Genomic DNA, 12,829 nt, shown 5'->3' on the forward strand with positions numbered 1-12,829 from the left:
AGATATTTCTATCTGTTGCCTACAAGAGACTCACATCAAAACTAAAGACACATGAACATTGAAAGTGAAAGGATGGAGAAATATTTATCATGCAAATGGATGTGAAAAGAAAACCAGGGTAGCAATACTTGTATCAGACAGAATAGACTTTAAAACAAAGACTGAAACAAGACACAAAGGACTCTCTATAATCATTAAGGGAACAGTCCAACAGACAACATTGCAATTATAAAAATTTATGTACCCAACATAGGAACACCCAAATACTTAAAGCAGCTAATTACAAATATAAAGGAACTAATCAATAATATTACAATGATAATAGGAGACTTTTGCACCCCACTTACATCAATGGACAGATCATCCAAACAGAAAATCAATGAGGAAACAGTAGCTTTGAATGACACATTGAGCCAGATGAATTTAACAGATGTATTCAGAACATTCCAAACTAAAACGGCAGAATACACATTTTTTTAAGTACACTTGGAACATTCTCCAGAAGGGATCACATATTGGGCTATAAAACAAGCCTCAACAAATTCAAAAGATCAAAGTCATTCTATGCATCTTTTCTGAACACAATGCTATGAAACTACAAATCAACACCAAGACAAATCTGAAAAGAGCACAAATGCATGGGTGTTAAATAACAAGCTACTACAAAATGAGTGGTCAACCAAGAAATCAAAAAGGAAATTTTTAAAAATGCATGGAGACAAATGAAAATGAAACTGGAATGGTCCAAAATATTTGGGATGCAGCAAAAGTGATTCTAAGAAGGAAGTTTCTAGCAAAACAGCCCTACTTCAAGAAGGAAGAAAAATCTCAATTGAACAACTAACCTTACAATCTAACAAACTAACCTTACAACAATCTCAATTAACCTTACACCTAAATGACCTAGAAAAAGAAAAACAAAATCCAAAAGGAATAGAAGGAAGGAACTAATAGACAGGAATAAACAAAATAGAAACTAAACCAAAAACAAAACAAAAACAACAACAACAACCAAAAAAAACCCAAACAACAATAAAATACATTAATGGAACCAGGAGGTGGTTCTTTGGAAAGACCATCAGAATCAATATATCCTTAGCCAGATTAATTTAAAAAAAAAAGGTGGGGGGACTCAAATAAAATCAGAAATGAAAGAGGAGAGACAACAGCTGACACCACAGAAAGACAAAGAGTTATAAGAGAACATCATGAAAAATTACATGCCAAAAAACTGTGCAATGTAGCAGAAATGGATACATTTCTAGAAACATATAACCTCCCAAAATTGAATCAGAAATAAATAGTATATTTAAACAAAGTAATTACCAGCAGTGAACTTGAATTAGTAATCAAAAAACTCTCAACAAACGAAAGTCCAAGAACAGACAGGTTCACAGATGAATTCTACCAAACATTTAAAGAAAAGTTAATACTGGGGTGCCTGAGTGGCTCAGTTGGTTGAGTGTCCGATTTTTGGTTTTGGCTCAATTCATGATCCCAGGGTCATAGGATCAAGCCCCACATCACGCACTGTGCTGAGTGTGGAGCCTGCTTAAGATTCTCTCCCTCTCTGCTCACTCTCTCTGTCTCTCTGAAAATTAAAAGAAGAAGAAGAAGAAGAAGAAGAAGGAGGAGGAGGAGGAGGAGGAGGAGGAGGAGGAGGAGAAGAAGGGGTAATACCTATTCTTCTCAAAATATTCCAAAAAAGAAGAGGTAGGAAAACTTCCAAATTCATTCTATGACACTACAAAAAAAAAAATAGAACTACAACAGATATCTCTGATCAACGTAGATGATAAATCCTCAAAAAATAATAGCAAACCAAATCTAATAACACATTAAAAAAAACATTTACCAAGATCAAGTGGGATTTATTCCCAGAATGTAAGAATGGTTCAATATTTGCAACTCTACCAATGTGATATATCACATCAATAAGAGAAAGGATAAAAACAATATGATCATTTCAATAAATGTAGAAAGAGCATTTGACAAAGTGCAATATCCATTCATGATAAAAGCTCTCAACAAAATAGGTTTAGGGGGAATGTACCTCAACATTATAAAGACCATAATAAAGACCATAATAAAAAACACAACTAAAGTCATACTCAGTGGTGAAAAATTGACAGCTTTCCCTCTAAGATCAGGAAGAAGACAAGGATATCTATTCTCATCACTTATTCAACATAGTGCTGGAAGTCCTAGCTACAGCAGTCAGACAAGAAAAAGAAATAAAAGGCATCCTGATTGGTAAGGACGAAGTAAAACATTCACTATTTGCAGATGGTATACTATATGTAGAAAACCCTAAATACTTCATCAAAAAACTGTTAGAACTGATAACTGAGTTCAGTAAGATTGCAGGATATAAAATCATTGTACAGAAATCTATTGCATTTCAATACATTACTGATGACGCACAGAAAGAGAAATTAAGAAAACAATCCCATTTACAAATGCACCAAAAATAATAAAATGCCTAGGAATAAACTTAACCAACAAGGTAAAAGACCTATACTCTAAAAAGTATAAAATATTGATCAAAGAAATTGAACATGGCACAAACAAATGGAAAGACATTCCATGCTCATGGATTGGTAGAACAAATATCGTTTAAAACAATCTATAGATTGCTACATAGCAGTCTACAGGTTTAATGCAATTTCTATGAAAATACCAACAGCATTTTTCACAGAACTAGAACAAATAATCCTAAACTATAGCCGATACAATCTTGACAAAGAAAAACAGAGCTAGAGGTATCACCATTCCAGATTTCAAGCTGTACTATAAACCTGTAGTCATCAAAAAAGTATGGTACTGGCACAAAAATAAACACATAGATCAATAGAACAAGATAGAAAGCCCCAAAACAAAGCCACAGTTATAGCCACCAAAGAGGCAAGAAAGAATATGCAGTAGGAAAAAGGAGTCTGTTCAAATGGTGTTAGAAAAATTGGACAGCAACATGCAAGAAAATGAAACGGGGCTGCTTTCTTACAACATACCCAAGTATAAACTCGAAATGGATTAAAGACCTAAATGTGATATCTGAAACCATAAAAATCCTAAAAGAGAGCATAGGCAATAATTTCTCTGACATCAGCCATAGCAACATTTTTCTCGGTATGTGTCCTTAGGCAAGGAAAATAAAAGCAAAAATATGCAATTAAAACTACATCAAAATAAAAAGCGCTTGCCCAGTGAAGGAAGCAATCAGCAAAACTGAAAGGCAGCCTAGGGAATTGGGAGAAGATGTTTGCAAATGGCATATCCAATAAAGAGTTATTATCTAAATTATATAAAGAATTAATACAACTCAACACCCCAAAAACAAATAATCCAATCAAAATGGGCAGAAGACAAGAACAGACATTTCTCCAAGAAGATATACAGATGGCCAAAAGGCACACAAAAAGATGCTCAACATCACTCAGCATCAGGGAAATGCAAATCGAAACTATAATGAGATATCACCTCATACCTATCAGAATGGTTAAAATCACAAACATAAGAAACAACAAATTTTGGCAAAGGTGTGGAGAGAAAGGAACCTTTGTGCACTATTGGTGGAAATGCAAACTGGTGCAGGCACAGTGGGAAATGATGTGGAGGTTCCTCAAAAATTAAAAATAGAACACCCTTATAATCCAGTAATTGCACTACTGAGTATTTACCCAAAGAATACAAAAACACTAATTTGAAAGGATATATGCACTGATATGTTTATTGCAGCATTATTCCCAACAGCCAAATTATGAAAACAGCCTACATTTTCATCTGTGAATGGTGTGTGTGAATGTGTGTGTATGAAGGGTGTGTGTGTGTGTGTGTGTGTGCGTGCGCGCGCATGATAGAATATTATTCAGCCATAAAAAAGAATGAAATCTTGCCATTTTCAATGATGTGGATGGAGCTAGACAGTATTATTCTAAGTGAAATAAATCAGCTAGAAAAAGACAAATGCCAAATGATTTCATTCATATATATATGGAATTTCAGAAACAAAACAAACGAACAAAGGGAAAAAAGAGACAAGCCAAGAAGCAGACTCAACTGTATAGAGAAAAACTATGGAACCCAGAGGGAATGTGGGTGTGGGGGATGGGTGAGTTAGGTGAAAGGGATTAAGGAGCCTACTTATGATGAGCACTGAGTAATGTATAGAACTGTTGAATCACTATGTCATACACCAGAATCTAATATAACACTGTATGTTTACTAGAATTAAAATAACAAACTTAATAACATTTAAATAAAAATAAAAGATTAGCTTATGAACGATTTAATTGCTTAATAATATATTCGGGTGGAAATGACCACTTTTAGTTTTCAAGGCAATCTGTTTTGCATCCTCGGCTTTAAATTATGCCTCTGATTCCTCTACATGATTTGCAAAACGTTGGCATTGTTTTTGCAGTAACAGTCTCTAGGCCATCGTGACTTCTATAAAATCTATGCCACATCAGGGTACCAAATATATGTTGGATATGGGAACCTATGTCATACATATTGGACTGATTACCCATAAATCATCAAGTCAGAATAATCTAGTGCAAAGACAGGATGGAAGTTTGAATTTTACACTAAGTGTCACAGAACATTGATGCCTGTTCTCACTCGTCTGATTCTAAGGAATAGTATTACATTCCTTGCTCTCTCAGTGAGCATGCAAAATTTTTTTCTCATCTTTTCCTCCCTTTTCTTCATCCTTAATCTCTGGGATAATAGTGTTTCTTCCAGAGGAAACCCCAAGAATAACTTTGACGTACACTATCTTTATTTTTTTACCTAGGTTGATTTTAATGTTTTCACCATTTAGCAGTCGTCTGAATTGTATCCATAAATTAGCTGAATTCATTTTATTAAGTGGTGACTGTTCTAAGCAACTTTTATTTACGTTACAGATCAGTGAAGAGCAGAGGAAATCCATGAGCAAATGGAAATTCTCTGTGTATGCAAGTATTTGAATATATATATATATATATATATAGAATTATAATGTAAGAACATTCAGTTAAGAGTTGCTGTCCTGGTTTCTTTTGAACTTTTCATTTGAGGTATACAAGTAAGCTAAGGGGCCCCTGGGTATGTTATTAATACAATCACTTAATGCCTATGTCTCCCACTAGACCATCAACTGCATAAATGCAGGAACTGTGTCTTTTTTGTTTACTGTGTACTTTTAAAAATGAAGTTCTCCTGAATAAATGTTTTCAGTGTCCTAATATCAAAGGGAAAGATACTTAATCTAAAAAGGCAGCTGGTTGATACTTGAACCGCTAACACCTGGAAACAGAAGAAGGCTTATTCTCTGTAAGTGTCCACCCCAGGCTATCAAAAAACAAGAAAAACAAGAGTGAACTGGTCAAGTCAGTCACATGACTCGTCTTTTGAAAGGAAAGAAAAAAATAAGTGAAATGATATTTCAGGAAAATGGTTCAATTTGTGGTTCTTTGTGGATCAAGCATAATGATTAAAAGTGCGCAAAGTTAAATTTCTCAAAGCTAAATCTAACCTCTCTACAGATCACTGTTTATAATTAGTATTGTATCTGAGTATCGTCACACTCAACTTACAATGTGTAATTGTTAAACAATTTGAATGTTTATACAGAGCCTTACAGACTGACTAATGATCTCTACAATTGTGTTGATATTTCAGAACGATGCAACACATCCCTTGCACTTATTTATTTATTTATTTATTTATTTATTTATTTATTTATTTATTTGTCTGTTTGTTTTTGAGAGAGAGCACAAGCAGGGGATAGGCAGAGAGAGAGGAAGAGAGAGAGAAGCCCAAGCAGGCTCCACATTGTTAGCACAGAGCCAGATGGAGGGCTCAAACTCACAAACCATGAGATCATGACCTGAGCCAAAATCAAGAGTCAGACGCTTAACTGACTGAGCCACCCAGGCACCCCTCCCTTGCACTTTTGATGTTGCTTTATCTTGACATTTGCTTTGAAGCTGGTATGCGTAGTGGGGATAAACATGTAACATTTTACATCAAATTAATGCAGCAGAAATATGGTGTGAGAATTCAAAATTTATGCTATTTGGGATAATAGGTACAAATACAACCTATGAAACATTCAGAAAACATCAAAGAAATTTTCCAGGCCTGATATCCATTGAGAAAGAGAAATCTGGGGCGCCTGGGTGGCTCAGTCGGTTGAGGGTCTGACTTCAGCTCAGGTCATGATCTCACGGTTCATGGGTTCTAGCTCCACATCGGGCTCTGGACAGCTTGGAGCCTGGAGTCTGCTTTGGATTCTGTGTCTCTCTCTCTGCCCTTCCCCTGCTTGTGCTCTCTCTCTCCCTCTCTCTCTCAAAAATAAATAAACACTAAAAAAAAAAAAAAAAAAAAAAAAAGAAAAGAAAAAAATTAAGAAAGAGAAATCTGGACCCAGCCTTCCTTACTGAGATTGAACTAGAACCGTAAGGGTCACCGTTTCAAAACCAGATGAAGGACTGTTTATTATTCCTACACTTGTCTGGAATATAATAAACCTTGCCGTTTGTGGTTTGGAAACATTTAAAGAAGTGAAATTCTTAAACTTTGATAATCCCTCTAAGGAGATGTGGAAATTTTATGTATTTCTAAGATCTCAGTTTGGGCATGATTGTGTCAATATAGAACGTGTTCAGTTGCAAATTGGAAATTTCAGCTAATGTGGTGATATTTGCTCTTGCTCTGTGATTCGCAGATTTGTCTGCATAATGAGATCCCATTCTGCACCCCAGCCCAGATTCTAACTTAATTGGCCTGGAGTATGATCTGAGGAATTTTTAAAAGATGTCTTGGTGATTCTAATGTACAGGCAAGTTTGGGAACCATTGCTGCCGTTTAGAGGCATTAGTTACCTCGTGGCATCATCCTACTCTGAGCATTTATTTAAGTATTCTGTGAGGGAAAGATAGAAACACATGTGTTATTTGAATATTGGAGGCCTTCTCACTCTGGCTGCCCCTAAGGCCTTGTTTCTGTGACCATTGGTATGCACTGTGTGGAAACAAATGATAGTTATTTTCTTCTATTTGTTCTTTGCATTTTTTTAAGTTTTTATTTTAATTCCAGTCAGTTAACATACAGTGTTATATTAGTTTCAGCTGTACAATATAGTACAGCTATATACAATTCCATACATCACCCTGTGTTCATCACAAGTATACTCATTAATCCCCACCACCTATGTAACCCCATCCCCCCTCCCTCCCCCACCTCTGGTAACTATCAGTTTGTTCTCTATAATTAAGAGTCTGTTTCTTGATTTGTCTTTCTCACTCCTTTTCCCCCCTTTGCTTGTTTGTTTGCTTTCTTAAATTCCTCATACGAGTGAAACCATATGGTATTTGTCTTTCTCTGACTACTTTATTTCATTTAGCATTATACTTTCTGGCTCCATCCATGTCATTGCAAAAGGCAAGATTTCATTTTTTATGCCTGAGTAAGATTCCACTGTATATGTATACCACCTCTTTATCCATTTGTCTATCGACAGACACTTCGGCTGCTTCCCTAGCTTGGCTATGGTAGATAATGCTACAATAAACAGAGGAGTGGATATATCCTTTCGAATTAGTGTTTTGTATTCTTTGGGTAAATACCCAGTGGTGTGATTGCTGGATCGTAGGCTAGTTCTATTTTTGACTTTTTGGGGAACCTCCATACTGTTTTCCACGGTGGCTGCCCAAGTTTGTATTCCCACCAACAGTGCAAGAGTGTTCCTTTTTCACCACATTCTCAACAACACTTGGTTCTGTCTTTGTGATTTTAACCATTCTGACAGGTGTGAGATGATACCTCATAATAGTTTTGATTTGCATTTCCTTGATGGTAAGTGATGATGAACGTATGTCCATTGGCCATGTGGATGTCTTCTTGGAGAAATGTCTGTTCTTGTCTTCTGCCCATCTTTTAATTGGATTATCTGTTCTTTGGGTGTTGAGTTGTATAAGTTTTTTATGTATTTTGGATACTAACCCTTTATCAGATATGTCATTCGGAACTATTCTCTCCCGTTCCATAGGTTCCCTTTTAGTGTTGTCGATTGTTTCATTCCCTGTTATTTTGATGTAGTCTCAATTGTTTATTTTTGCTTTTGTTTCCCTTACCTCAGGAGATATATCTAGAAATAAGTTGCTATGGTTGATGTCAAAGAGATTACTGCCCATTTTCTCTTCTATGGTTTCAGGTCTTACATTTAGGTCTTTCATCCATTTTGAATTTATTTTTGTGCATGGTGCAATAAAATGGTCCAGTTTCATTCTTCTGTATGTTGCTGTCCACTTTTCCCAACACCATTTGTTGAAGAGACTTTTTCCCAGTGGATATTCTTTCCTGTTTGAAGATTAATTGACCGTATAGTTGTGGGTTTATTTCTGGGTTTTCTATTCTGTTCTATTGATCTATATGTCTATTTTTGTTCATTTCAGTACCATACCTTTTTGATTACTACAGCTTTTTAAAAGAAATTTTTTTAACATTTATTTATTATTGAGAGACAGAGTGTGAGCAGGGGAGGGGCAGAGAGAGAGGGAGAGACAGAATCCGAAGCAGCTTCAGGCTCCAAGCTGTCAGCACAGAGCCCAACGTGAGGCTCGAACTCACAAACAAACCACTATTATGACCTGAGCCGAAGTTGGATGCTTAACCGACTGAGCCACCCAGGAGCCCCTAATTACTACAGCTTTTTAATTTAGCTTTAAATCTGGAACTGTGATGCCTCTAGCTTTGCTTTTCTTTTCCAAGATTGCTTTGGCTATCCAGGATCTTTTGTGGTTCCAAAAAAGAACCATAATTTGTTTGATACAAACCTTAGGATTATTTGTTCTAGTTCTGTGAAAAATGCTGTTGGTATTTTCATAGAGACTGCATTAAATGTGTAGATTGCTTTAGGTGGTGTAGATATTTAAAAATATTTGTTCTTCTAATCTATGAGTCCATGAGCATGAAATGTCTTTCCATTTGTGTCATCTTCAATTTCTCTCATCAGTGTTTTCTACTTTTCAGAATATAGGTCTTTCACTTCTTTGGTTAGATTTATTGCTAAGTATCTTATTATTTTTGGTGTAGTTGTAAATGGGATTGTTTTCTTAATTTCTCTTTCTGTTGCTTCATAATTGGTGTATAGATATGCAATGGATTTCTGTTCATTGATTTTGTATCCTGTGACCTTATTCATTTATCAGTTCCGGTAGGTTTTTTGGTGGCATCTTTAGGGTTTTCTACATATAGTATCATGTCATCTGCCAACAGTGAAAGTTTTACTTCTTCTTTACCAATTTGGATGCCTTTTGTTTCTTTCATTGTCTGACTGCTTTTTCTTTACCATCTAAAATGACCTGTAGATATGCCAAGTTCTGCTTTTAAAATGTTAACTGGCAACCATTACCCTGAACTTACCAGGTGGTCCCAGTCATCCTGACTTCCGATGCTTCAGTCATGTTTGAGTGTTCTTTTCCTTCCTGAGATCTGGCAGCTTTCCCACAACAGCCTCTTTCACTTTTCTTCTTAGTAACCCAGTTAGGGCTGTATGCTTTCATTCTTGACTATTGCAGTTGTTTTTAAACTGTTGTCTGATTTTTATCTCTCCCTTCTCCAATCCAGCCTATTTTCTAGATTCTTCCTTCTAAATCCACACTTCATCCATTACTTCCAAGGCTCATTTCGCACAGAATTAAGTTTAGACTTTCAAGGGTTTGTGCCATCTAAGTCCTACATATCTAACTGTACTCACTTCACATTACTCCCCAATATGTGTGTGTTGTTCTAGTTAGTTTCTATAATATCCCATATTTTTTTGTTTTTCTTGCTCATTCCCCTTTGCTTAGACCAGTCCCTCTGACTAAAATCACCCTTCCTAAGTTCCAAATTATTTTCCAAGGTCCAGATTAAATACTGTTTGTATGAACACCCCCTTTTTGTTTTAAATTTTTAATGTTTATTTATTTTTGAGACAGGGAGAGAGACAGAGCATGGGGGGTGGGGGCAGAGAGAGAGGGAGACACAGAATCCGAAGCAGGCTCCAGGCTCTGAGCTGTCAGCATAGAGCCCACTGAGGGGCTTGAACTCACAGACCATGAGATCATGACCTGAGCCGGAGTTGGATGCTTAACCAACTGAGCCACCCAGGCTCCCTGCCCCCACTTTTTATTAATCACTAAAACTAAATGAGATTTTTCTACTTCTTATAAGATTTAAAGGACTGATTTTACCATTAGGACAGTAGTCACCTTATACTGATTTGGAATAGAGAAATTTGAGTACCTGCATTATCTCACTCTGTTGCAGGTTTCTGGAGAATGAGGACTATATCATAAACATCTTTTTGCCCTTCACAGCACTTGGCTCAAGGCCTCCACTATACATAATCATTATATCATAAATACTTGTTAGCTTGAATGACTGACACCTAAAAGAAATAGTTGTAAATAAATAGGCCATTTTACAGCATCTTCCTACATTAGACTCTATGTTCTCTTGAATATTTGACCTGCATATATTTTTCTTGGTGTCTTACCAGCTAGTTCTCAGGAAAGTGAGAAGCTAAGAACACTGATTTCTTGTCCCCTGTGTGATGTTGTAAGACAGCAGCAAAAAAAAGGAAAACATGCTGCTCAGTCTGCACTGAAATAAAATCTCTTCTAGCTGTCCTGTAATTTTATTGCAAGATATAAATGCCAGCTTTATAGATCTGAAAGGGAATCTTTCTGCAAAGTCAGCAAAACCAAATTGTGAAAAGATTTGTTTGAATCTAGCATTGGTAATTTTAAAACAAAGTTATTCAACGGACTGTGCTTTTTCTCTTTTTTGTTTCTTTATTTTTAATGACTCATGAAACTGTGCAGCTTATCTCTCTTTGCTCTGCCCTTGTTTGACCCCTGTATCAGTTACATGGAGTTATGTGAGTTGGCAACAAGATTTTCCTTCTTCTAAGATGTGATCCTAGAGTTTATTATTCGAAATGGACTTTTAAATTCTTATTTTGAAACCAGTAGGAAGATTTTCATTGTTGAAAGCACTTCTCTGCCACAATCCCTATCAAAATAACACCAGCATTCTTCACAGAGCTAGAAAAAACAACCCTAAAATTTGTATAGAACCAGAAAAGACCTGAATGGCCAAAACAATCTTGAAAAAGAAAACCGAAGCTGGAGGCATCACACTTCCGGACTTTAAGCTGTATTTCAAAGCTGTAATTATCAAGACAGTATGGTACTGGCACAAAAACAGCCACTCAGATCAATGGGACAGAATAGAGAACCCAGAAGTGGACCCACAAACATATGGCCAACTGATTTTTGACAAAGCAGGGAAGAATATCCAATGGAATAAAGACAGTCTTTTAAGGAAATGGTTCTGGGAAAACTGGACGTGACATGCAAGAAAATGAACCTGGACCACTGTCTTACACCATACACAAAAATAAACGCAAAATGGATGAAAGACCTAAATGTAAAACAGGAAGCCATCAAAATCCTAGGGGAGAAAGCAGACAAAAACCTTTTTGACCTCGGCTGCAGCAACTTCTAACTTAACATGTCTCCAGAGGCAAGGGAAACAAAAGCAAAAATGAACCATTGGGACCTCATCAAAATAAAAAGCTTCTGCACAGCAAATGAAACAATCAGCAAAACTAAAAGGCAATGGACGGAATGGGAGAAGATATTTGCAAATGACCTATCAGATAAAGGGTTAGTATCCAAAATCTATAAAGAACTTATCAAACTCAACACCCAAAAAACAATCCAGTGAAGAAATGGGCAAAAGACATGAATAGACACTTCAAAGAAGACATCCAGATGGCGAACAGACACATGAAAAATTGCTCCACAGCACTCACCATCAGGGAAATACAAATCAAAACCACAATGAGATATCACCTCACACCTGTCAGAATGGCTAACATTAACAACTCAGGCAACAACAGATGTTGGCGAGGATGCGGAGAAAGAGGATCTCTTTTGCACTGCTGGTGGGAATGCAAACTTGTGCAGCCGCTCTGGAAAACAGTATGGAGGTTCCTCAAAAAATTAAAAATAGAACTACTCTACGACCTAGCAATTGCACTGCTAAGTACTTACCCAAGGGATACAGGTGTGCTATTTCAAAGGGGCACATGCACCCCCATGTTTATAGCAGCACTGTCAACAATAGCCCAAGTATGGAAAGAGCCCAAATGTCCATTGGTAAATAAATAAAGAAGATGTGGTATATATATATATTTGTGTGTGTGTGTGTGTGTGTGTGTGTGTGTGTGTGTGTGTGTATGCAATGGAGTATTACTCAGCAATCGAAAAGAATGAAATCTTGCCATTTGCAACTATGTGAATGGAACTGGAGGGTTCCACTTATGCTAAGTGAATTAGTCAGGAAAAGACAAATATCTTATGACTTCACTCATATGAGGACTTTAAGAAACAGAACAGATGAACACAAGGGAAGGGAATCAAAAAGAATATAAAAGCAGGGAGGGGGACAAAACATAAGAGAATCAAAAGGGAATCAAAGGGAAGGGAATCAAAAAGAATATAAAAGCAGGGAGGGGGACAAAACATAAGAGACTCTTAAAAATAGAGAACAATACGAGGGATGCTGGAGGGGTTATGGGAGGGGGGATGGGCTAAATAGGTAAGGGGCATTAAGGAATCTACTCCTGAAATCATTGTTGCACTGTATGCTAACTAACTTGGATGTAAATTAAACAATAAATAAATTTTTTAAAAAAGTACTTCTCTGCCAAATGAAAGCCCCTTTAGATGAATAAAATGGAAGCTACTCAATGTTATTGTCAAAATACACAGTAGATATGGCGCAG

At 36.4% G+C, this 12,829-nt stretch overlaps 1 protein-coding gene across 2 annotated transcripts in view; it reads left to right on the forward strand.

Moving 5' to 3' along the window:
- The window catches only part of PLXDC2 (plexin domain containing 2), a 445,479-nt gene that overhangs the window by 193,640 nt on the left and 239,010 nt on the right, over positions 1-12,829 (forward strand). The gene's annotated exons all lie outside the window — the stretch shown is intronic.

The sequence above is a fragment of the Panthera leo genome, chromosome B4 (assembly GCF_018350215.1).
Source record: "Panthera leo isolate Ple1 chromosome B4, P.leo_Ple1_pat1.1, whole genome shotgun sequence".
NCBI lineage: Eukaryota > Metazoa > Chordata > Mammalia > Carnivora > Felidae > Panthera > Panthera leo.